The sequence below is a fragment of the Capsicum annuum genome, chromosome 2 (assembly GCF_002878395.1).
Source record: "Capsicum annuum cultivar UCD-10X-F1 chromosome 2, UCD10Xv1.1, whole genome shotgun sequence".
NCBI lineage: Eukaryota > Viridiplantae > Streptophyta > Magnoliopsida > Solanales > Solanaceae > Capsicum > Capsicum annuum.
Window position 1 is genome coordinate 85,831,813 of NC_061112.1, and position 25,803 is coordinate 85,857,615.

Consider the following 25,803-nt stretch of genomic DNA (forward strand, 5'->3'; position numbering starts at 1 on the left):
TGGAGATTTTTGTGATTTGGGTGATTCAAGAAACTTGAATTTTTATGCTTTCTTTAGACTTTTTGTGATTTGGGTAATTCAAGAAAGTTTAAAATTCTTGAAATTCAATGTAAAAACTCAATTTTTATGAATTTTTTGTGATTTGGGTAATTCAAGAAAGTTGAAAATTCTTGAAATTTAAAGTAAAGATTCAATTTTTATTTTTCTTGGGATTTCTTGTGATTTGAGTAATTCAAGAGTGTTGGAATTCTTGAAATTTTTGTGAATTGGTTGAATGAAAGTTTCTTTTTTGTTGGGGAACTAGTGGGGCAGCGGGGGAGAGGGAAGAGGTGCTGGGGGTTGGGGGCTGGGATGGGGGAGAGGGGCTTGGGGAAGAAGGTTAGGGAAATGGTGGGGGGCAGCGGGGGAGAAGGCGGGGCTTTAAGGGAATAGGGGGTGCTGCACGCGAGCTGGGGTGGGGTGGGGGGCCTGGATGGGGCTGGGTGGGTGGAGAGAGGCTGGACGGGGGCTGGGGTAGGGAGGGGAGGGCTGAACAGTGGGGAGGGGGTTGGGGAAGGTTTTTTTTTAATTTATTATTTTTAAAAATATTTTTAAATTAAAAAAGACGGAGGAAAAAAAGACTTTTTTAAAAAAAATTAATTTTAATATTATTTTATTTTTTTAAAATTATTTTAATATAAAATTGAATAAAAATTGACCCCCACTCGCACTCCAGGCGAGTGACTACACTCTCCAAGTCCTAGTCAGCATTTTAATGCCACATAGGCAAAGTCAACGGTCAAAGGGTTTGAAATATTGCTTTTTAGTGGGTTCAGGGGTCCAGATGACAAACATGTAAGTAGAAGTGTCCAACTTACAAAACCGACACAGTACAGGGGTTCAGAAGGTCATTTTGCCTTTTTAATTTAATGCAATGTGGTATCTAATTTATTTCATACAATGCACTATTTTAGTATATTATCCATTTATTTTATATAGTGCACAAAAAAAGCGCACTATTCAATCTTTTTCATCTAAATTTATTATATATAGTGTACAATTTCAGTGCACTATTCATTTTATTTCATATAATGCAGAAATATAATCCATTATCCTTTTATTTCATATAGGGCATTATCCATTTATTTCATATAATGCATTATTCATATAAGGCACTATCATAATGCACTATCGATTTTTTTTTATTATAGTGCACAAAAATAACATCATTTTTTCATATAGTGCACTATCTATTTTTTTCAATAGTTATTTTTTTAATCTAATTTTTTCATATGTTTCACTATTTTAATACATTATCTATTTTTTTTTCATTTAGTGCATTTTTTTTATACATTATCTAATATTTTAGTGTACTATCTATTTTTTTCATACAACATTCTAAATTTTCTATTTTGTATATACTAAATTAGCACTTTGTTCAAATTATACCAAATTTTTACTTTGTTTGATTTTTTTTATATAGTTCATTAAATTTGTGGACTATTTAATATTTTTATATAGAAAATAAATCTATGTTTATTCCTCATGATTTTTAAATTACTGAACACATCATTATCGGAGAGACATTATATATAAAATTAAATAGCGCACAAATTTAATGCACTATATAAAAAAAAATTTAACAAAGTGTAAATTTAATAAGAAAAAGTCATCATTTCCACCCTAAATTATTCTTGAAAAGTCGAAACACACCTAAACTATTGAGATGGTCTATTACACACTTATGCTATTTAAAAGTGAATTTATTTACACCCCAAAAGCTGATGTGGCAACAAACTAAAAAGAAAAAGAAAATAGGCGTTTTTATTTTTTTTTTCTTTTAAAATTTAGCCATTGAATCTTTTACCAATAAAAAAAAATTAAAAAGTTACAATGTAAAATTCATCTTCTAAAAAATAAGAAATTAATTTAAGTTCAACACTTGAAATTTTATCTCTTTGTTGTTTGATAGATATTTGGAGAGTATTAGTTGTGGATCTTCAATGAACATTGTTTATTCCTAATCGAATAAAATTAAAATAAAAAAAAATTCATAGCCTTCTCTCCTCCATTGACAATCTTTTTGGTTCTTCTTCTTCTTCTTCTTATTTTGTTCCTCTTTTCTTCTCCATTTTTTTTATCATTGCTATTTTACTTCATTTTTCACTACTTGAGTGCTTATTCTTCACTATTTGGTGGTGAAATTGGTGATTTTTGAAAAAAAATAATAGTGGGTATGTTTTTGTTTTAGATGATTGAAAATGATAATGTTGTGATTTTGATGGTGAATGCAAAAATTTGTGGTGCTTGTTGTTGTGAATTTCAATAATAACAATGGTGGTGGTATAATTTTTGTGATGAATCTTGTGAAGAAAGTTAATATGTGAATTTTGATCTCAATTTTTTGTGCGTCATCTTAAAATTCTCTTGTAAAGATTTGAGCTTTTTTAACATTATTATGATGAAAATGAAAATTGCTAAGGAAATTTGTATGTTTTTTATAGTGATAAAACAAAAAATAAATAATTTATAAATAAAAAGAGAAAAATAAATACAAACAAGTTGCCTCCCATGAAAGATCTACAATTATGGTAAAAGCAAAAAAAATTTCACAAGCTAAGAATTTTAGTAAAAACGTTGTTGCAGTTTTTAATAGTAACAATATTTTGGTGTAAATTCGAATTTAATGATATTTCGTGAAAATATTTGTGATGGAGATGCGGATGATAATAGCTTCAATAGTGGTTGTTTAATGGTGAATTGATGGTGTATAGTGAAGAAGAAGCAATAATAATGACATGAAATTTATTTATTGTAATTTTCACATAATATCTTTAACGACCTAAAAATTTGGTGAAATATGTGAAATTTATGATTTTGTGTGATTTAATTATTTTATCCCTCCCTGTAATTGCATTATGGTATTTCTGGGGTGTGAAACCGATTGACATGATTTTCGATATATTTTGGTATCATTTATGCAATATTGTGGTTTTTTATGGTTTCGAGAGTCTTATTTTGGACTTATATGAATATCTTTTGATCCATGCAATGGATGACCGAACGGACTATGCCAGCAGCTTTGGAATATCAATTTTAGGCTAGGTGGACCTTTGGTTCGGGTTCCGATGCACCCGAGCTCATTTTGACCTATTGGTCGGAAAGTTGGAAAATTGAAAATATGGGTGTGGGATCCACATTTAATCGAAATGACCTCGGATGGAAAATATGACTTTGCCAGCAGTTTTGAAATATCGATTTTAGGGTGTTAGCATATTTGGTATGATTTTACGGCTTTTAAATCTCATTTCGATCCTCGATTTAAAAAATTGTGATTTCGGATTTCGGGGGTCAATTTATTGGATAACAAATTTTTTTGAAAATATGACATCGTCATCGCATTTGAAACGTCGAATTTTGTGTGGTTGCATAGTTTGTTTGCATAAATCGAACTCCGAACGAATTTCGGGCACCCAATCGAAGTTCGAATTGGATTTAAAATAGAAAATCTGCAGCTTTTTGCCCATTTAGTGCAGATTTTTTGCACTATTTAAATAGTGTTTGGGTTTATTTTGCTCATTTTTCATCTTGCCTCTTGAGAGTTAAACCCTAAATAGTTTGGGAGCTTAAAAGCAAAGTTTGTGGAAGCTTGGGAAGCTAGATTAACACTTTTTTCTTAGTTTTATTATGGATTAAAGGTAAGAATTCACCATTTTCTTAGTAATTTCTTGATTAATTTCTCAAAACCCCAAAAATCTTAGGGCATGATTTTAAATCCAAATTTCACTCATTTTCACTTAAATAATATTTTTATCTTATAATTACTAGTTTTTCATCAATTTAGCCTTTAAAACAACTTCGATTCTTGATTTTAACCCAGATTTCAAAGATTTTACCCGGTAAAACTCAAAAATAATTTTTTCTTCGATTTAAATCTCATTTTGACTTGATTTTAACTTGGGTTTCAGTTGTAGGTTCTTGGTTTCGGCTTTCGAGGTAGATTATGACTTAACTCTTTCAGACTGGGTTGGGTAGTAAATGGTGATACAAAATGCATGTTAAGGATGGGAATTAATCATGAAAAATGGCTATCTATGTGTTGTGCCCGTGTGGGGGCTTATATGTGATGTAATTATCAAAATTGAGATATTATGTGATATGTGTGACCATGTGGGGTCTTATGTGATATTGATAGCCTTGAATACATATGAATAATTGTATTGTGTTGTTAAAATGCTAATGTGGTACCATTGGTGTATTGTGATTATATTCATACTTTATTGGCAAATGAGACATGTGAAAATTTATGGATGATACGAACATAATGAGCGAATATTGACGCATGTGGTTGGTTGTGGAAATATATCATGTGGTTGTTTGTGGAAATACTCATTGTGATTGGTTGTGAGCATTACATCTTTATATCATACTCATTCATGAAACATTAGTACCACCGTGACAACATCTGAGAAACACTGGCAACACCTTTTTAAAAGATATTGAAACACCTTATAAAACCCTTTTAAGGGATGTGCTGAAAAAGAGATATGAAATATATGGATTGTATATAGATTGACGAACCCCCCATGGGTCCTGCGTTGGGAGGTTTGCCTCCGTAGGTGTATACGGGGATTGTACAACGATCCCAGAGGTTGTGCAACGACCTCGTGTAACATCATCATCATATACATTGAACTTACTTTATTGTGTTATGTTGTATTGTATTGGCATATTGACTTGTCATCTATGTATTTACCGTATCTTCTTTTACTTGTATTTGATGATCTTATATATGCATGTTCCCCTTGTTCTTTTTAGTTGTGATATAATACGTACTTTTGTTCTATCTCGGTGTGATGTTGTAATATATATGGGATATATTAGAACTGTTAGTGCAAGAGGTGTGGGCTACCGTTGTGGGATATTTTCTGATTGCAGGTGACGTGCCCTTAGTGTTTATTTTGTATGCTTTATTTACTACTTTGCTTGGTCAGCCTATGATACCTACTGAGTACAAGTGGATCGTATTCATGCCTATTGCGTCCTTTCGGTGCAAGTCCGAATGCACCTCAGCTTGCTTGACTCGGGCGATATTTGGAGCTTCCAAGGTAGTGGTTAGACATTCATGCGTCCGAAGTTCACCTCTATCTTTCTACAGTAGTTATGTCTTTATTAGTATTCGAAAACAGATATTATTCATTTGTGGTTATTTTTTTGATGCATTTTGACTCATGGATTGTATTAGTAGTTCTTACACTATTGACACCTGATTTTGGGCATGATTGGTATTTTGGATAAGTTCTTTCTGCATTGTTATGATTACTTATATGGTTCGGCTTCATTCTAGAAGCCTTACCTTGGGATATTTTTGTTCTTTCCTCTTTTCGTATCAGTTTGGGTGATAGGCTTACTTGTCAAGGTAAGCCGCGACAAGTGCCATCATGACCCTCATTTTTGGGTCGTGACAATAGCTGACGTGGCAGTGATATGATGATGATGTGTGGCGAGTGCAGAATACCTTCCATTATGAGATATGTGCGTTAGGGTGTTAAAGAATTCACTTTTAAATAGTTTAGGTGTGTATTAGGTCACTTCAACAGTTTAGATGTGTGTTCGACTTTTCGAATATAGTTAGAATGAAAATGATGACTTTTTTCAAGTTAATATAATGAAACAAAAAGCTAATTTAGTGTATACAAAATAAAAAATTTAGAATGTTGTATGAAAAATATAAATAGTGCATTAAAATATTAGATAGTGCACCAAAAATGCACGAAATGAAAAAAAATAGATAGTGCACAAAAATAAAATAGTGCAACATATAAAAAATAATTAAATAATAAAAAATAACTAATAAAAAAATAGATAATGCATTATATGAAAAAATAGTGCTATTTTTATGCACTGTATGAAAAAATGGATAGTACCCTATATAAATAGTGCACTACATGAAATAATATGAATAGTGCACTATATTTGTTGCAAATATTATACCAATTCCTACATGTAACACGACCCTAAAATCTTTCCTGAGAGCAGGTTAATTAATATTATTACAGTTGATATAAGAAATCGAATCATGTTTATATATTCTGACAAATTAATGTTCATATATATATATATATAAATAAAGTAAATGTTATGTATCGGGCGCTCCAAAATTGTGGAGAAGTGGTCAAAATTATTTGGGGGACCAAAGTATGATGGCAAGTAGGGTGGACATTCGGTTTATTCGTTTTGATTGTTGAATATCGATTCAGTTTTTTTATTTTCGGATTAACGAAAATGAAAATCATAACCAAACCAAAATTATTTAGGTTTGGTTGGATTTTTAAAAATTCGGTTCGGTTATTTCAGATTTTTATTTTTATTTTAAAGATTAAAGTAGTGAGCATTTAAAATTGGTGATTTTTCTAGAAAGATAATCTTTTTTCAAACCTATTTTTCATTGCCAAATATAATTAATTCAACATGTATGAAATAACCATAAATATCGACTTCGCTGAGTCATAGTCATTGGTGTGACGGCAGTGGCCGCACTCGGCAGCGACTGCCGACGGCAGTGACGAACTGAGCATACGACTGTCATTGACGATGTTAAAATTTCAAATGAATTGATGAACTGAGGATGGTTGAGCGCTGCTGCAGCCTTCATGTTAATGTTAGGGTCAAAAGTAAAGCAGTATATTAGGATTTAGAGTTATTAAATGATTGTAATTTATATATCTATATGTTATATCAGATTATATTATATTTTTAGTATATTTACATATATATTAAATTTTATATATATATATATATTATAATATATTATTTATATAATTTCGGTTTTTCGGTTTTTTGATTTATCCGAATTTTTTTTTGTAAATCCAAAAACCAAATCGTTGAACCAAATTTCTAAAATTTGAAACTGAAACAAATCCAAAAAACCAAAATTAAATTTTAATTTTTTTGATTTAAACCAAAATATGCTCAACCCTAATGACAAGTATTTAAGGTCATTGCTGAAGTCAATATTGGGCAATCTTACTACAAAGCAGACGTTGACTGATATAGTCATTCCAATTTTTGATATTAAGCGCCTTCAGCCCATCATATTCACTACCCTTGATGTACGTAGAAAGTTCTTTATTCATTTACTCTTATTACCATTACGTTTTAGTTGGTCCTATTAAAGAGTGTGAAAAAATTGTATTTGGATTGATTTTATATATTATTTATTTAATTTATTGATTTTTAATTCTTAAATATGTTAAATCAATAATCAAATTAATAAGAAATTTTTTATCAATTTTTGATTTATTTTTTTTAATCTTTAACGGTTCGACTTTCAATTTAACCGATAAAAAAATTCTCATAAAATAGAAATAGTAGCAACTAACATGAAAAAAATAAAATCTTAGTTCCATCCAATATATATATATATATATATATACATATACATATACATATACATATACATATATATATATATACCTATTACTCATATATATATATATATATTTGTATATATTTATATATATTATAAGAGACGTTGTGACAAAGAAACTATTCCTTTAGGTTAAAAATACATGAAAACGAATCCTTTTGCGAGACAAATACAAAGAAAATATAATCAATTATATAAAGAAATAAGACAAATCTATTATTAATTCTTTTTGGACAAGTATTTGCTAGAATATCATCTACATAAACTAATATAAAATTTTTATAGTCTCCAGCTGTCCATTCTATATCTTCATGCATTTTAATCTGCCAATATCCAGATTTACATATATATACTAGTTTAGTATACGTGCGTTCCACGTGTGTGTCACGTCAACATGATTAAGTCGAATACTATAAATGTCTGAAACACTGAATATTGTTGTATGTATAATATGAGAAGGGTAGAGTGTATACAAATTATACCCTTTTTTAGAGATAGAGAAATTATTTTTAATAGAACCTCAACTGAAGAAAAGATAGTTCACAACAAACCCGATAAAGAAGTAAGGGAAGTAAAAGAAACAGTAATAATAACAAAAATAGCAAATAGTAACAGAACAAAAATTATAACAAAAATAATACAATAAAAATGATGCGCGCGCGCACACACACATATATAGGCCATGTAGTTCATAAAAACATCAAATCTTTAAGTTTTTTATAATATCTGAATATTTAGAATTCAAGCTTTACAAAATGTACTTATATATGTCGAGTATGCAACAACATCAGACACATATCACTCTCAAACATTTCCTTACATATGAATACTTCTCCAAGTAACCCAATTTTGCATATCTCTTCGAGTAAATATTTAGTACTCAGTGTGATTAAAGAACCATCCATTTAGCTTCATCTTTTTGAGAATATTTTTAAAAATAATTCAATATGTCATGTCTCTAGTTTATAAGCTGGAATAATCCTTCTTTTAGTTCACCTTTCACAACCTATAACATTTCTGCCACTCCTTATCACCATCCAATAAAATTAATTAAAACTTAAAAAGATAGACATCACCATATAATACAGAGAGTTTTTTAAGAACAAAGTTAACCTATCAACACTAGGTTTCTAGATTGAGGGAAAGTGAAATTTAGAAGTAAGCCAAAGTTGAAAGATTTTATTTGATGTGCATGAAGTGGAATGTCAAATTTAATATAAACACATAGTATAATTTAGAAAGGAGGACAAATTATCCACTTTACCATAACATCTTGATAAAAACAACTTATTAGTATGACTCTTTTTTGCATATATCAGGACATGAAATTCACTTTTTTGCACATATCCAGACAAGAAATTCAAAAAAGAGTTGAAGACAAATTAAATGTGACGGAGAACATAAGGGAAAAAAATTAAAATAGCTTCAAATCTTAGGCAGAATCATAAGAAACAGGATAGAAATTTGCAGTGTAATCATATTTTCTTAAACAAAATTTGTATATATTTGCACTATAATCAATCGGATTAAGATTCTATAGTGAAATGTGGACTATATATTTCTGACTAACCAATGATTTTAACTTTTTTTTTTTTATCATCATTTATTTGTGCTTCCAAATTTGGCAAGGCCAACCTATATTTGCAAGAAATCTATAATTACTTCACATAGTTAAACAAAATAAAAGTAAAATACCTCAGACTAAACAATGAAGCAACAACTCTGATTGTTCCAAGCTTGGACTGTGGAGTCAACTTTTCTTGAATAAGAAAATATAAGACATTGACAATATATAGGCACATCTAACAGATTTATGCAAATTTTTTTTAATGATCTCATTATGACTAATATTGTATGTTAAATAATGAAAACTTTTATTGTAGGTGGTTAAACTAATAGGTGAACATGATGAAAACGTTTTGCTCTCGATAGAGCTACATAGTTCTAACCATGTGAAATACTTAAAAAATAGTAATATATAGTAAAAGTCTTACCTCAAGTTTTACCCTTCAATTTTGCTACAGTACCACGGAATTAACCAACTTTCAGCATGTCTTCATCAATAAATATCTGAAAGTTGAGAGATATCACACGAAAAATGCAAAGCTAACTTTACTGCTAGCCAAAAATTGCATCGATGAATTTGCATAAAGAATATTTTATTCATAAACATTCACCTTCAGGGGAGGTTAAAGTAGCTAGGTTGATGTAATATAGTGGAATAGATGGAAGCTATATATACTATCATGTTTTCTCAAACCTTAAATTATATCAATTGAAAGAAAGATCCAGAGTTTTGAGTTCATGTGAATATATTATAACTTATTTTTTAAATAACTAAGAATATATTTTATTTAAATTATCATAAATGTCTTCTTTCCTTTATTCTTGATACCTAATTTCTTCAACATAGTTTGAGATGCTTATTTAACATATCAAGAGTGTTCTGGAAGCCTCAATCATTTCTTTAAAAGTTTAGCAGCGAAAACTAAGCAACCAATCACAACTTGAGCATCGTCGATGCTAACAAAACATACATCAATGTCTCGTCACTTTCTTAACATGCTAACACAAATTAGTCAAGTAAAAATAATGTTATATCAAAATACAAAGCACTAAAATGCATCATACATATTTTTTTCAAAACCTAATCAGTATTGTAGCTGGGAGAGTACTTATTCTTTTATCATTCTGAAATTTATTTCAATTCCTCCTAGCTATCCATAAGAAAGTTAATTTGAGCCAGCTATGGAATATTGAAAAAATGAGGTGTTCATAACAACTCAAGTGAATTTCTTGTAATAGTTGTTAAGTGTATCTGTAAAATGCTAATTGAGAAACTTCGTTTTAATTTGTTACTAACTTATCCGGCCAGTTTGTCTAAAAAAAGCCTTCACCCAAGTAGTGTTTAGTGGCTACTAAGTCTTTAGCATCTAATTAATCGAGCACAAGACTACTACAATATAAGTTTAATAGCATACTATTATATACATTTTCACAATATATACTTACAACATGCGTAAATGTAATGTCTAGTTAAATTTCATGCAAGTATTGTTTACCAGTAGTAAAGCTTATAGTTTTAGGAGTTTTTAGTTATAGCATGATCAAATTTTAATTTTCAATGGTAGAAGGGTAGAACCTGACAAAAAGCATGCAAATATCAGTCATCTAAAGCTTCAAAATGAATTATTACATCTCAATTAAAACAGATTCAACTAATTAATATTGTATTCATCAAATCAACAATATAAAAATGTGTAATTTTATGACAAAAAAAACATGAAAATTGAATCAAAGTTTAGGACAACATTGATGAAGAAGATATAGAGACAAAGTTGAGACAAAAAAAACTGTTGTAGAAATGATCAACGATTATGAAGAGGAATATGAAATTACAAGGGCTTGTTATAGAAGTTGAGGATTCATAAATAAAAAAGAACACTAATTAGAATTTTAGCTAGGTGTTCAATATATTCTTATAGTTTAGATGTGTTCTTTTCCCATAAAATTTTTCTTAAAGCCTAACTTTTTTTAAAAATAAAAATACGACAACTTTTGCCAACCCAACAAGATATGGTTGGAGGAAGTATTTGATAAGTTTAAGGCCACAATATTTAAAAAACTATATACATCTTTAATTTAAGACCACAAGATTCAAAATCTCTTTATATCTTAATCTTCAAACTTAATCAAATTAATATACACTAAAATAGAGACAGAGCAAGCAACAAAATATCATCTTGCATTCGTCAACCCTAAGCGTTGTCGCACCTCATTGCCTCTCATAATTTTTGACCCTCTTCTTGAATCCTCAATCATCAATATGCTATGCTTGTATAACAATTTTGCATCCATAATAACAATTTCATATGCCTCCCTTCTTATTTGTGAATATTCATAGCTACTTATGTGTTGCAAATAATGTCTCAAACATTTTTTCTAACTTCGTGCAGCCTAGAGAGATACAATCTATCTTGAAGTGAAAGTATTTACTCTCAAATTTATCAATTAAAAAAATTATAGATTGAAAAAGATCACTCACCAGTTTAAGGTAATCGATGCATTCTTGTTGAAGTTCTGATCTAAGGCATCTCTCAAAGATTTATTTCTTTACCATAAAAATCTATGGTTGACAAAAATAATGCAAGTTCACGTGTTTTTCCGTCTTTGGACAGACCTTTACCAACATAACAATGTATGATGAAAAAGAACCCAAAATTATAACAATTTACATTCATAAATCAATAAGGATATTAATTAGTAATTTATCAGAATTTCCATATATTTATATATTTTAGTTGTTCTTTTCCCAAAAAAAAAAATTTAAAAATAACTTGCCCAGTTTAGACAAAACCCACGTAAAAAAAAACTTCCAATCATTTATCTTTTTAATTTATAATTTTGGTATAATAATTGGAGGAAAAGGGTGAAAAGGTGATTTTATCTAAAGAAAAACTTTTAATGAAGGGTAAAATGTCTGATTCACTTTTCTCAGGGCCTTCACACTTTTAATATATTTTATATATATATACACATATATATGCATATATATATATGTAGGGGTAAAGTAGTAATTTAGTATATTCTTATTGGGTTATCAATTTATCCAATAACCTAATAAGAAAAATCAAAATCGAACCAATAATCCAATAAAAAATTTATGAAATCATTAAAAAAGTTGTTAATCCAATAAAAATAAACTAATATAGTAACATTTTTATCTGTTCTATTTTTACACTCCCCTAGTCCTATTGCTAAAAATATTTACTTTAATTTAGTTATCCCATTTATAAAATTAAGAGAAGTTTATTATATTTTTTTCAATATTAACCCTATTATTAATTGACTACATAAAGTGCACATGTTCAAATTTATATTTTCTAATGATAATTAATAAGACTAACTTGATAAAATAAGCTACTAATAAATATATTTTTAATGGAAGTGTCAAGTCAATAATAATCAACTATTTTAAATGGGGGGAGTACTAGTATGTTAACCCCTCTATTTTAATTTATGTGGAATTGTTTGACTCGACACAATATTTAAGAAAGAAAAGAAGAATTTAAAAATTATTTTTAAAACAAACACTAGATATGTGACTATAAATTATTTTATTAATTAAGTAAAATAAATAAATATTAAAGTTAAATTGTTTTTAATTAGTAAAAGTGATATTATTTTGAGACATTCTAAAAAAAAAACAAGAAAGTGTGTCATTTAAATTGAAATAGAGAAAATGTTATTGTTGTTGTTAGGTTGTGGAGCCTGATTAATATGTGACGTACTATTCTATATTAATGTTGTTGTTTTTATTCTCATTTCTCTATGTAACTGTACATACTCCGAGTCATTAATATAAATAGTCCGTACGCCGTGGAGTTTACACACGGAGTGCTACCACGTAATTCATCCTCACTTATCTCTCTTTCTCTCTCTCCTCAAGAACTTTCTCTCTAGTTTTCTTCATTCTCTCCATAGATCTAGTGTGTGTGCATGCAAATCGATCCTAACAATTGGTATTAGAGCTTGGAAAATTCATCATGATCACTGAAGATAAAAGGATTGAAGTTTGGAATCGAGAAGTTTGATGGATCTGATTTTGGTTTTTGGAAAATACAGATCGAAGACTATCTGTACCATAAAGATCTTCACAAACCGTTAATCGGGGTGAAGCCGGAGTCCATGACGGAGGAGAAGTGGAACTTTAAGGATCGGTAGGCTCTAGGACTAATCCGGTTGACTTTGTCGAGAAATGTGGCGTTCAACATCGTCAAGGAGAAAACCAAGTCCGATCTGTTGAAGGCACTATCAAATATGTACATAAAACCATCTGCAATGAACAAGGTATATTTGATGCGTAGATTGTTCAATTTACAGATGTCTGAGAATGGACCTGTTACTGATCATATAAACGAGTTTAATATGATGGTTAGTTAACTATATTCTGTGGATATTAATTTCGAAGATGAAATTAAAGCATTGATTTTAATGTCATCTTTGCCCGAGTCTTGGGATACTATTGTTGCTACGATTAACAGTTCCCGTGGATTTGAGAAACTGAAGTTTGATGGAATCCAAAATATTATTCTTAGCAAAAACATTTGCAAACGAGAAATTGGGGAGTCATTTGGTAGTGCTCTCAGTGTTGAACGAAGGGGGAGAGATCAATCGAAGGGTTAGAATACACATGGCAGATCAAAATTGAAGAATCGTAGAAAATCTCTACAAAAATCCAACGTGACATATTAGAATTATGGAGAGAAATGACACTTTAGGACAGAGTGCAAGAAACCTAAGAAGAAGAATAATCAGAAATCTGGAGATGATAATGATTCTGTTAATTCAGCAGAAGACATTGGGGATGCTCTAATCCTTAGTGTGGACAACCCGGTTGAATCCTGGATATTGGATTCTAGTGAATCTTTTCATTCATCTCCAAGCAAAGAATTGTTCCAAAATTTCAAGTCTGGAAATTTTGGAAAGATGTATCTTGCTAACAACAAGCCATTGGCGATTGAAGGAAAGAGAGATGTCTGCATAAAAACTCCAGCAGGAAATCAGTATACATTGGAGGATGTCAGATATATTCCTGGTCTCAAGAAGAATCTGATCTTTGTTGGTCTGTTGGATAGCACAGGCTACACAGAAGGGTGCTATGGTTGTAGCACGTGGCATAAAATCTGGAACTTTGTACACCACTGCAGGGTCTATAAACATGGTTGCTATTGCTGAGGGTGTTTCCGATTCATGTCTGTGGTACAACAGACTTGGACACATGAGTGCCAAAGGAATGAAGATGCTGGCTGCAAAAGGAACTTTAGAGGGGCTAAAATCTGTTGATATGGGTCTTTGTGAGAGTTGTGTTATGGGTAAACAGAAACGAGTAAGCTTCATAAAGATTTTGAGAGAGCCAAAGAAAGTACGAATGAAAATGGTCCATACAGATGTTTGGGGACCGTCTCCTATTTCATCACTTGGTGGATCCAGATTCTATGTCACCTTCATTGATGATTTCAGCAGGAAGGTATGGGTTTACTTCTTGAAACATAAGTCAGATGTGTTTTCTATTTTCAAGAGGTGGAAAGATGAAGTTGAAAATCTGACTGGCTTGAAAATCAAATGCCTGAGGTGTGATAATGGAGGAGAATATGACAAGTCAGAATTCAAATAGTTCTGTGCAGCTGAGGGAATCAGATTGATGAGGATAATTCTCGGGAAGGCAAGGCAGAATGGAGTTGCTAAAAGGATGAACAGAATATTAAATGAGCGTGCAAGGAGCATAAGGATACACTGTGGGCTGCCTAAGACGTTTTCAATAGATGCTGTGAGGGCAGCTGCATACTTGATCAATAGGGGACCATCAGTTCCTCTGGGTTTCAAGATTCTGGAAGAAGTATGGGTAGGAAAAAACTCAAGTATTCTCACTTGAGAACTTTTAGTTGCACTGCTTATGTTCATGTTGATCTAGAGAAGAGAGATAAGCTTGATGCTAAAGCTATAAAGTGATACTTTATAGGTTATGGTTCTGCATGTTTGGGTATAGGTTTTGAGATGACAGAAATAAGAAGATCCTAAGACATTATGATGTGACATTTGATGAAAATATCTTATACAAGGACAGAGAGCAAACAGTTCAAGAGACTACAAAGCAAGTGGGAGTTGAGCTTGAGTTGCCGAAGAGTACACCCAAAGATGTTACAGCAGAAACTCAACAAACTACAGAGACTATTGTTGAAGAACCAGAGGTGGAATAAGTGACACCTGAGAAGGTTGAGAGGAGATCATCAAGGAATATTAGAGCACCAGATAGGTATTCACTATTATTACATTATCTGTTGCTGACTGATGAAGGGGAACCAGAGTCTGTTGGTGAGGCCTTGCAGGTGGAGGATTCAATTAAGTGGGATCAAGCCATGGATGATGAGATGAGCTCACTTGAGAAGAATAACACCTGGATATTGACTGAGTTACCTGCAGGGAAGAGAGCCTTATTGAACAAGTAGGTGTTCAGAATCAAGGCAGAACCAAATGGCAAAAGAAGGTTTAAGGCCCGGTTAGTACTTAAAGGATATTCACAAAGGAAAGGTATTGATTATGATGAAATATTTCTCCTATTGTGAAATTAACTACTATCCAAATTTTATTGAGCATTGTTGAATCGAAGAATTTGCATCTTGAGCAAATCGATGTAAAAACTGCATTTTTACATGGAGATTTGGATAAGGAAATCTATATGCAGCAACCAGAGAGGTTTTTAGTTCTAGGTAAGGAACACATGGCATGCAGGCTTAACAGGAGCTTGTGTGGGCTGAAGCAAGCACCTAGACAGTGATACAAGAAGTTTGACTCCTTTATGAGCAAGAGTGGTTTCCGCAGGAGTGAAAAAGATCAGTGTTACTACTTCAAGAAATACACCGATTCTTATGTATTTTTACTCTTGTGTGTAGATGATATGTTGATTGTAGGATCCAGTATCACTGAGATAAACTCTCTGAAGGGTTGTCTGTCTTCTGAGTTTGAGATGAAAGATTTAGGTGCAGCGAAGCATATTCTTGGGATGAGGATCTCTCGGGATAGATCTACTAGCACTTTGAATCTATCCCAAGAGCAGTACGTTGAGAAGGTGCTGGCTAGATTCAGAGTTAATAATGCTAAACCCAGGACTACTCCATTGGCAAATCACATAAAATTATCAAAGGAGAAGTCACCGAAGACAGCTCAGGAGCGGGAGCACATGGCACTTGTTCCATATGCTTCTGCAGTTGGGAGTCTGATGTATGCTATGGTCCGTACTAGAACTAACATAGAACATGTAGTGGGAGTTGTTAGCAGGTGCATGGCAAACCCCGGGAAAGAGAATTGAAAAGATGTGAAGTGGCTTCTAAGATATCTGAGAGTTACATCTAGTACTTCACTTTGTTTTGGCAATTGCAAGGTGATTCTTCAAGGTTTTGTTGATGCTGATCTTGGTGGAGATGTGGACTCGAGCAAGAGCACTTTCGGATATATTTACACCGTAGGTGGTACAACAGTGAGTTGGATGTCCAAACTTCAGAAGTGTGTTGCTCTTTCATCTACTGAGGCTAAGTCTGTGGCAATAGCTGAAGCTGGAAAGGAGATGACATGGCTGACAGATTATCTGGAAGAACTAGGCAAGAAGCAGTGTGAGAAGATTCTTTACCTAGATAGCCAGAGTGCCATATAGTTGGTGAAGAACCCGGTCTATCATTCGAAGACGAAGCACATTAGAAGACAGTACCATTTCACTCGCAGGGCAGTGGAAGAAGGTGATATGTGTTTGGAAAAGATAGAGAGTGCAAAGAATCCAGTAGACATGTTGACAAAATATGTTGATGTTGGTAAACTAAGGTTGTGCAAAACCTTAGTTGGTTTTCTGTAGTTGTGTCTACAGATGTTGCGGTGTGGTGAACATATTGATGATGGAGGAATATTGTTTTTTTTTTTTGAGAATGTAATTCTTGGATGACAGAATCAGTCTCCAAGTGGGAGAATTGTTAGGTTGTGGAGCCTGATTAATATGTGACGTACCATTATATATTAATGTTCACGCGGTTCAACTGTACATACTTTGAATCATTAATATAAATAGCCTGTCCGCCATGGAGTTTACTCACGGATTCATTCTCACTTAGCTCTCTCTCCTCAAGAACTTTCTCTCTAGTTTTCTTCATCCTCTCCATAGATCTAGTGTGTGTGCACGCAAATCGATCCTAACAGTTGTTTCGTTGACATCATATGTTTTGTGTTGAATGAACATGTTGGTCTTACAGGCAAGAGCAAATGTGGCTAAGGATGCGTTACTATCGGACATCTGTCTTGGTACCTCTGCGGTACCTACTTATTTCCCTGCACACTTTTTTGAGATCAAGGATACTCGAGGGAAGATAAGTGCATTTGATCTTGTTGATGGTGGTGTAGCTACAAATAATCCAGTGAGTTTGAATGATTAAGAGCATAATATATTTTCATTTTAACTATTTACCGTAAGTAATATGTACTTACCATGCATGCATGTGCAGACACTAATGGCGATGACTCACGATTCAAAAGAAATCATGATGGAAAAAATCCATTATAAGGGGATGAATAAAAGCATGGACTACAAGAAGATGTTGGTCCTATCATTGGGCACAGGCATAGGCAAGAAGGAAGAGAAGTATAACGCCGCCTTGGCTTCTAGATGGGGCTTACTTGGTTGGATGTACAACAATGGTGCCACTCCATTAATAGATGTATATGCTGATGCAAGTGTTGATATTGTCGATATACACCTTTCTACCATTTTTAAGTCCTTTGGCATTTAGCAGAATTACCTCAGAATCCAGGTATTGCCAACATCTTTAATCAGATAATGAGCAAAAACATATCTGAGGAATGTATTTGTGAGTTTTATGCCTGAATTATCGGGTGATATTTGTGTTGTCTACCTCAACTATTTTATCTATTATTTATCAACACACACCTCGAACTTAATTAGACCAAATGTTTGAATATAATTAATTGCCAAAAGATGCGTGACAACTTATATGCACTATCAGATACATACTAGTTGGGTATGTTTTGATAATTAGTAGTTGATGATAATTCAAGTAGGAAATGCAAACACCTGACAATTCACATAAGAAACTCACAAAAGCGTGATACTTTAAATATATTTTTGATCATTATCTCATGATTTAATAAGAGCTTTTAAAGGGTTTCTTAGTTTACTTTTTATTATATCCATTAAAAGTGTAGAAGAATACATTTCTATATGCTCATAAAAGATAACGATAGATGCCTCATGCCCGTTCATGAAATATGAGATTTGTAACTTGAAGAATAATGAATTGTTTAATTCACGGATAAAATTATTCATATGAATTGTCATCCTGAATTTATAGTCCCTGGAATTATTTAGTATTTGCGATTAATTTGGTTTATTGCTCTAAGAATATAGGATATAGGGTGTATTTTTCTACTATATATAAATGTGGGTGAAGCACACACCTTGTGGTTGTCGTGTGCTTAATGGAAGATGAGAGTATTATTTTTTATTTTTGGGTCCTTCATGTTGTTGTATCTAAATGCTTCAATCATGTGTACACTTTGGTATTGGACAAAAAGGCCAGCTTAGATTTAATTTATTACACTTGTTTTATTGTTTTGATTTTTTTTAAATACATGTGGGCTCCACATTTAAATTTCGGCTGATCATCATTTTATTCCTTTTCTGGATTCACTTCCATACTTCATATATAATTTTATATTATATTAATTCAATTATAATTTTATATTATATTAATTCAATTTCGTTTGTCTTCAATTATTTTTTAAAATATAATATATATTTAAAAATTACATAAAAAGTACTATAAATTATAATAATTAATAACTTAAATTATCAAAAAAAGATTCAGTTAACTTTTGAAAATATATTTATACTACATAAATTGAGATAAAAGAAGTAACATATATTATGTGAAAATTATGTTTAAAATAATATAAACCACAATAATTAATAACTTAAAATATCTAAAATATAATATAAAATATTTTGTTGACTCTCAAAATTTTATTTGCATCACATATTTTTTACTACTATATATAAGCATCAATTAGCTGATAGCTCACGCAGACAGCTGACGGTTGTTATGCATGCTTTCAGTTGTTTAGTTATGATCGAGGGCATTTTTATAATTTCATATTTTTATTTTAATTTAATTATTTTATTTTTATTTTTAATGTATTATATATTTAAAAATTACATAAAAAGTATTACATTAATTATAATAATTAATAATTTCAATTATTTAGAGAAATATAAAAAAAATTGTTGATTCAGAATTTTACCAGTGCAACATAAATTAGGATATATAAATTTGAATTTTTTTGTAAAAAATTAATATAAATCACAATAATAATCAAATTAAAATATATTTGAAAGATGTATAAAAGATTTATTTGGTTTTTCAAATTCTATCAATATCATATAAATGGGGATAGAAGGAATAACATATATTACTTGAAAATTACGTAGAAAATCATAATAGGTCATAATAATTAACATCTTAAACTATATGAAAAATTTGATTGACTTTCTAAAACATTCTATCATTATCGCATAAATTGAGACGAAAAGAATAACATATAGTATCTAAAAATTATGTAAAAGTATAATAAATCAATCATTAATAACTTTAAATGTTTAAAAATCATTTAACAAATTTGATTGACATTTCAACTTTCATCCGTGCCATATAAATTGAGATAAAAAATAACATAAATTGAGTCCGTACTGATACGGGCTCTGATATCTAGTATCTAAAATATATGTTGGTTTTAAATTGAATAAATATTTATTTTCAATTTAACCTTTTAGAACGCCAAAAAGTACTTTGGCAGAAGGGCGATTTGTCTTTTACTTGTTTTATCCAAGTATAGATAATTCTTGAATTGTTATCCCACATTGAATGTGGTACAGAATAATGTTGTCATTATTTTTACGGTCATACCAAAAGTAAAAAAGTAACCAAACGTGGTACCATAAATTAAAAATTAATTATATATATGTACCGATAAAGCAAGAGTAAAACAAACTTACCTGTTATAGCAAGTTATAACATAAAACTATATTGTAAAATAAAAAAATGATTACATCATGTACTCATATATATAACTTTTAATTTGTATATATAGGATGATAATTTGACCGGGATGCTGCAAAATTGGATATTGCAATCAAAGAAAATATGGAGAAACTTGTGGAAATTGGTAATGATCTGTTGAAGAAGCCTGTATCAAGGGTCAACTTGGAGACTGGTCAATTCGAGCAAGTTCATGGAGAGGGCACCAACGAAAACGCTCTTATTCACTTTGCTAAGTTACTTTCTGAGGAAAGGAAGCACAGAAAAACATCTAAGCCGTCATTTGGTAGTATGATAAGAATATTGCTGAATAAGGTGTATTGTAATTTTGACATTGTTTCTATTGGCCTCACTCAGTTTGGGTCAAGCTTGGACGGATTTTTTCAAAAGGTCTTATACTATTAAGAGAGCCTACGTCATATATGTAGTTTTTCCATCCTTTTAGCTATCAATGTGAAATTTTTGTTCGCAACCTACCAATTTTTTATTTACTATTTGAGTTTGGTGTATTAAAACTAACATGTATTGTATAATTGTTTACAATAATACCTTCTGCTTGCTTTAGTTTTGTACACTTTCAAAGGCAATTATGTCTTTAATCATGCTTATGCATGTATTATAAGTCCTTACAACACTGTTAGTGTCATGGTTTACTATATATTAGAAGTTACACATAAGATAATACCAAATAGGACATAGTATTAGTTATACATAAATCGAAATTAAATAAGAAATCAGTAATATCAAAGTCAATACATACATTATTTCCTCTAATACTTTCTGTCAAAGAACCCCTAAGAATTTCGCTTCAACTTGAGAAATAGCTCAAAAAATTATCAACCCCTGAATAAACGACTTATCTTACTAGTATTTTCTTCTTTGCTCCAGTTTTTAAATTCAACACCTAAGGTTAAAATACAACGTTATGAAAAATCATAATACTAGATCATATAAGTAAAATCTTCAAGAAATAGGTTCTCATAATCATAGGTTTTTCTCGTAATTTACTTGAAACATTGCCTCACATTCTTGAATTATATTCTCTTTCTATCAATATTATTATGATTAGATCTTGGATAGAGTTATTTGGTTCAATATTAAGTCACAACCTGATGATTATTGTCCTGATATTGTTGTCATTCGCCAACTGAATTCCAAAAATATCAAGAAAATATTTGAAAACTTACCAGCAGTATCACTTTAATGATTATCATCAGTAGGCAGCTTCCCTTTCATGTCTGTTCATGAAGAATGTGAAAGCAAGTTGGAGCAACAACAATGAATTGTGTACCTTAAATTCACAAAGAAAGTCATTGAATTTGCCACCACATGAATCTGTCTCAGACCTTCTTTAAATCACAAAGAAATAAAATGTTGATGTTCACCAACTAAATTCCCTAATTTTTGTGTATTATGAATCTGTATTTATTTTGAGAGAAATACTTTTCACAAGAAAGTAGAAAGATAATGTGAGAGCCCTTCTTTGCTCTCTATCTCTTCTTAGAAGAAAAATAAAACATGATTTCATAGCTCTGATGTAACTTCTCATGTTCAGTTTATTTTGAAGGAGTTACAGAGAAGTTGAAAATCCACAAAAAAAATTATTTTTTTAATCTCTTCTAACCAGGTTGGCTCAACCCACATAGAGCAACCCATGATCCATAATTCAATATCTCCCACTTTTCTCATGATGTGCTAAATTCACAACGCACGAAAATTCATACAAGCAAGTAGTTAGTGCTACCAGCGAGCATTAAGAGACATATTTATTAAGGCTTTTACAAAATCTCCATGTAGGAATCCAATTACATACAGAAAGAATTCACTATTAACATGAGGATATTATTATTCAAAATACCCCGTACATCATTCATTACTTTAGTATTTACTTATCTGATCCCTCATCCTCTTAAAGAGGTGAATTCGAGTGCATGTTTAGCTTTATATACACAATTACACTTGTCACCTAAATGCTTAGTGTGATAATCAGCTTGTATAGACAAGTTAAATTATTCATTTTAATCGTCTTTTCATTCTACTCAAATCTATCTATTTTAGATCAATTGCTTTTCTAGACATGTATCGCATTGCGGAATTACTCATGACTATTAGTAACATGCTAAGTAGAAACACCGATCAAAACTTCAAGAAACAGTTAAATGATATTTCAATTAAAAGTTAATATAATTTTTAGGGTATCACATAATATAATAAAGAAGGCGAAAATTATTCTTGCATTAGCCCATTAGTCGCTAAGCACATGTTGTATCAAACACATGCTATGATGTTCTCACTTTATATTGATGTGTTTTGTCTTATTCCTTTAGTCATTCAATATTGTAAAGATCTTGTCTGGACACCTCTTAATGTCTAACTTAAGCTTTTTTCTATGATAATCCTCAAACCCATCTTCTTATAGAAACTCACATCTGGCTTTACAAAACAAGTCATAATATGATAGTAGAGCTCTTCTCTTCACATTCCTCTATGTAAAAGTCGATTGGTCGTGTGAGAGAGTCAATCTTATGACTTGCTCGATACGCTTTATTAATAAAACACATTATCACATGTATATGAGATAAGAGCATAAATTCAAGAGTTTTATGTTGATAAGGATATTATAACAATCAAGTTATTTTACAATATAGAAATATAATCATATCCTATGTAAACCTAGAGCCATAACATGTTTCTCAAATAAGTCTCTAAATTTCATCTTCGTAAATGATCAACTATCATTTCTTTTGTAGGAATGTATTGTAAATTTATTTCTCCACTTGCTACTATGTTTCTTATGAAGTTATACTTAATAGCAATATGTTTGATCTTACTTTATATTTAGAATCCTTTGTATATACGATAGTCGCTTGATTGTCCCAACACAAAATCATAGGACCCTTATAATTCTTTGCAATGTTTAAGTTCTTAAAGAATCTCTTCAACCAAACAACTCCTTTTACTGCAGACGCACAAGCTACAAAATTAGATTCCATGATTGACAGGATTGTGCAAGTTTGTTTCTTACTTTTTCATTAAATTACACCATAAATTAGTAAGAAAGTATAACCCGAGGTTGATTTTCTATCAATATCGATCACATCCCAATCAACATTTGTATAACCTCTTATAAATAAATCAGATCCACAATAGCATAATGAATTATATACAGTTTTCTTCAGGTATCAGAAAATTCTCATTATTTCTTTGTAATGATCTCTTTTAGAATTGGATTAATATCTGCTAATCAAACTTACCACATAACAAATGTCTGGATGAGTACACATCAGTGTACATCAATCTCCTAACCACACTAGAATATGAAACTCGAGACATGCCTTTATTTTTTTTCAGTCTTGGACCACATTTCAAGGCTTAAAGTTTCACCTCTTTCTATAGAGTATCCATGAATTTGCAACTATTCATTCAAAAACGTTTTAAAATTTTTTCTATGTATGTTTCTTGAAAAAGACTCAAAATTTTCTTGAAATGATCTCTTTGAATTTTTATATCCAATATTTAGTTTGTTTCACTCATATCTTTCATGTCAAATGACTTTGAAAGTTATGAATTAACAATTTTCACATACTCTAAATTATTTTCGACTAATAAAATATCATCCATGTATAGGGAAATAATCATACATATTTCATTGAAGTTTTTTACATAGATACAATGGTCTTCATCAATCATGGTGAAATCAAATGAAATGAATTTCTTATGAAATCTTAAGTACCACTGCCTTGAAGACTGCTTTAGGTCATATATTGATCTGTTTAATTTACAAAAAAATATTTTCTTGACCTTTAACAAGAAAACCTACATGTTGTTTCATGTAGATTTTCTCGTTTAGTTCTCCATTGAAAAAAGCGGTCTTCATGTCTATTTGATATAATTCTAAATTCAAACGTGCAAAAGTAAATGAATAAAGGAGAACTTCATAACTGGTGAAAATGTTTTCTCATAATCTATTTCGGCTTCTTGAGTAAAACCTTTTGCCACTAATCGTGCTTTGTGTCTTTCTACTGACCAATCTAAGTTGTGTTTAACTTTGAGAATTTATTTGTTCCCAATAGCTCTATGTCCAGAAGGAAGGTAAACTAGATCCCAGACTTTATTATTTTTTATGAGCTCTAATTCTTCTTTCATTAATTTTATCCTTTCATTTTTTAAGGCTCGATAAATCCTCAGTCACGGGACTAGGTTTATCCAATTCTGGGGGAGATACAAAAAAAACGTAATCCTCGATCTTATAAGATTGTTTAGGTACACCTTTTTTGGTACTCTTATGTAATTGAAGTTCATATTCCTTTATTGGATTTTGGGATTCATAATTTCCACTTGGACCAAAAATTATTTCTTGATCTGTTTGATTATCAAGCATGATCGATGACGTTATTTGATCATATGAATTCAATATTTCATAAAGAGGCTTATTATCTTTTATTTCATCCGTTTTAGAAAAATTATTTTTTGGGAATGTAACTTCTCGTGATTCAATTTTAGTAGTACTTTCCTCTTCCAACTCACCAATGAACACGTACCCTTTGGAGTGTTCCGAGTATCTTCTAAAGATACTTTTTTTCCTTTTGAAACTAGTTTACCAAAATCACAAAAATAATTTTTAATATATGCAGCACAACCCCAAGATCGTGGATTATTAAGGTTTTGGTTTATGAACAGTCCATAAGATACCACTTTAGAAGACACTTTAATCAATATGTATGCTGTAGTCAATAACACATCCCTCTAAAAAGTGATTTGTAAAGTTTTTTGTGCCATCATAAACCTTATCATGTCCAATAACATTCTATTCCTTCTTTCAACTATACCATTTTGTTGAGGTGTATAAGAAGTAGTTAATTGTCTGATAATGCCTTTTTAGTACATAGTTTCTCAAATTATTTTGACAAATATTCACGAACTCTATCGGTTCTTAAGGTCTTTATACTTTTATCTAATTGATTCTCAACTTCATTCAAATGTCTTTTAGAGCATTCAAGTGCTTTAGACTTATGAAAAATCAAATAGACATAACCAAAGCGCATGAAATCATAATAAATATAATGAAGTATAAGGCACCATACCTTGTCCTCAAATTCATTAGACCATATATATCAGAATGGATTAATTGTGATGGAAATTCATCTCCTTTAGCCTTCTCAAATAATTTACGTGTAATCTTTTGGGCAAGATAATTTTGACACGTTAACGTATTAATTTTGGAGAAAGAACTTAGATGTCCTTCCTTTGTAAATCTATTCAATCGATCTTCACCAATTTGACCCAATCTAGTATGTCATGTAAGTCTATCAACATCATTATTACTAGAATAACATGACATTACACAATGGTCAACATAATAGTCATAAGTTGAAGGATTACAATCTAAAATGATAAAGTGATCATAACGAAATTTAAAATCATAAAAAATATTATTTAGAGTTATTCTAACACCATTGCAACTAAAAATAAGCCAAAATCAATATTTAAAAGAACAAACGCAAATACTAAGTTTCGTCAAGTCTCTGGAGAATATAGGATGTCATGCAACATCAATGACTGGACTCCATGCAATTCTAATTTACAAGTGTCAATCCGTTTGACTTCAAGTCTTATATTATTTCCTAAAAATATCCACCTTAAACTAGGTGAAACTCGATGAAACTCCATAAATATTTCTCGGTCACGACTCACGTGGTCGGTGGCTCTTGAGTCTACAATCCGCATAGAATAAGAGTTAAT

General features: G+C 31.0%; 1 pseudogene; it reads left to right on the forward strand.

Annotated features, from left to right (window-relative positions):
• LOC107857852 overlaps nt 1-25,803 on the forward strand; it is a 66,686-nt pseudogene that overhangs the window by 13,492 nt on the left and 27,391 nt on the right.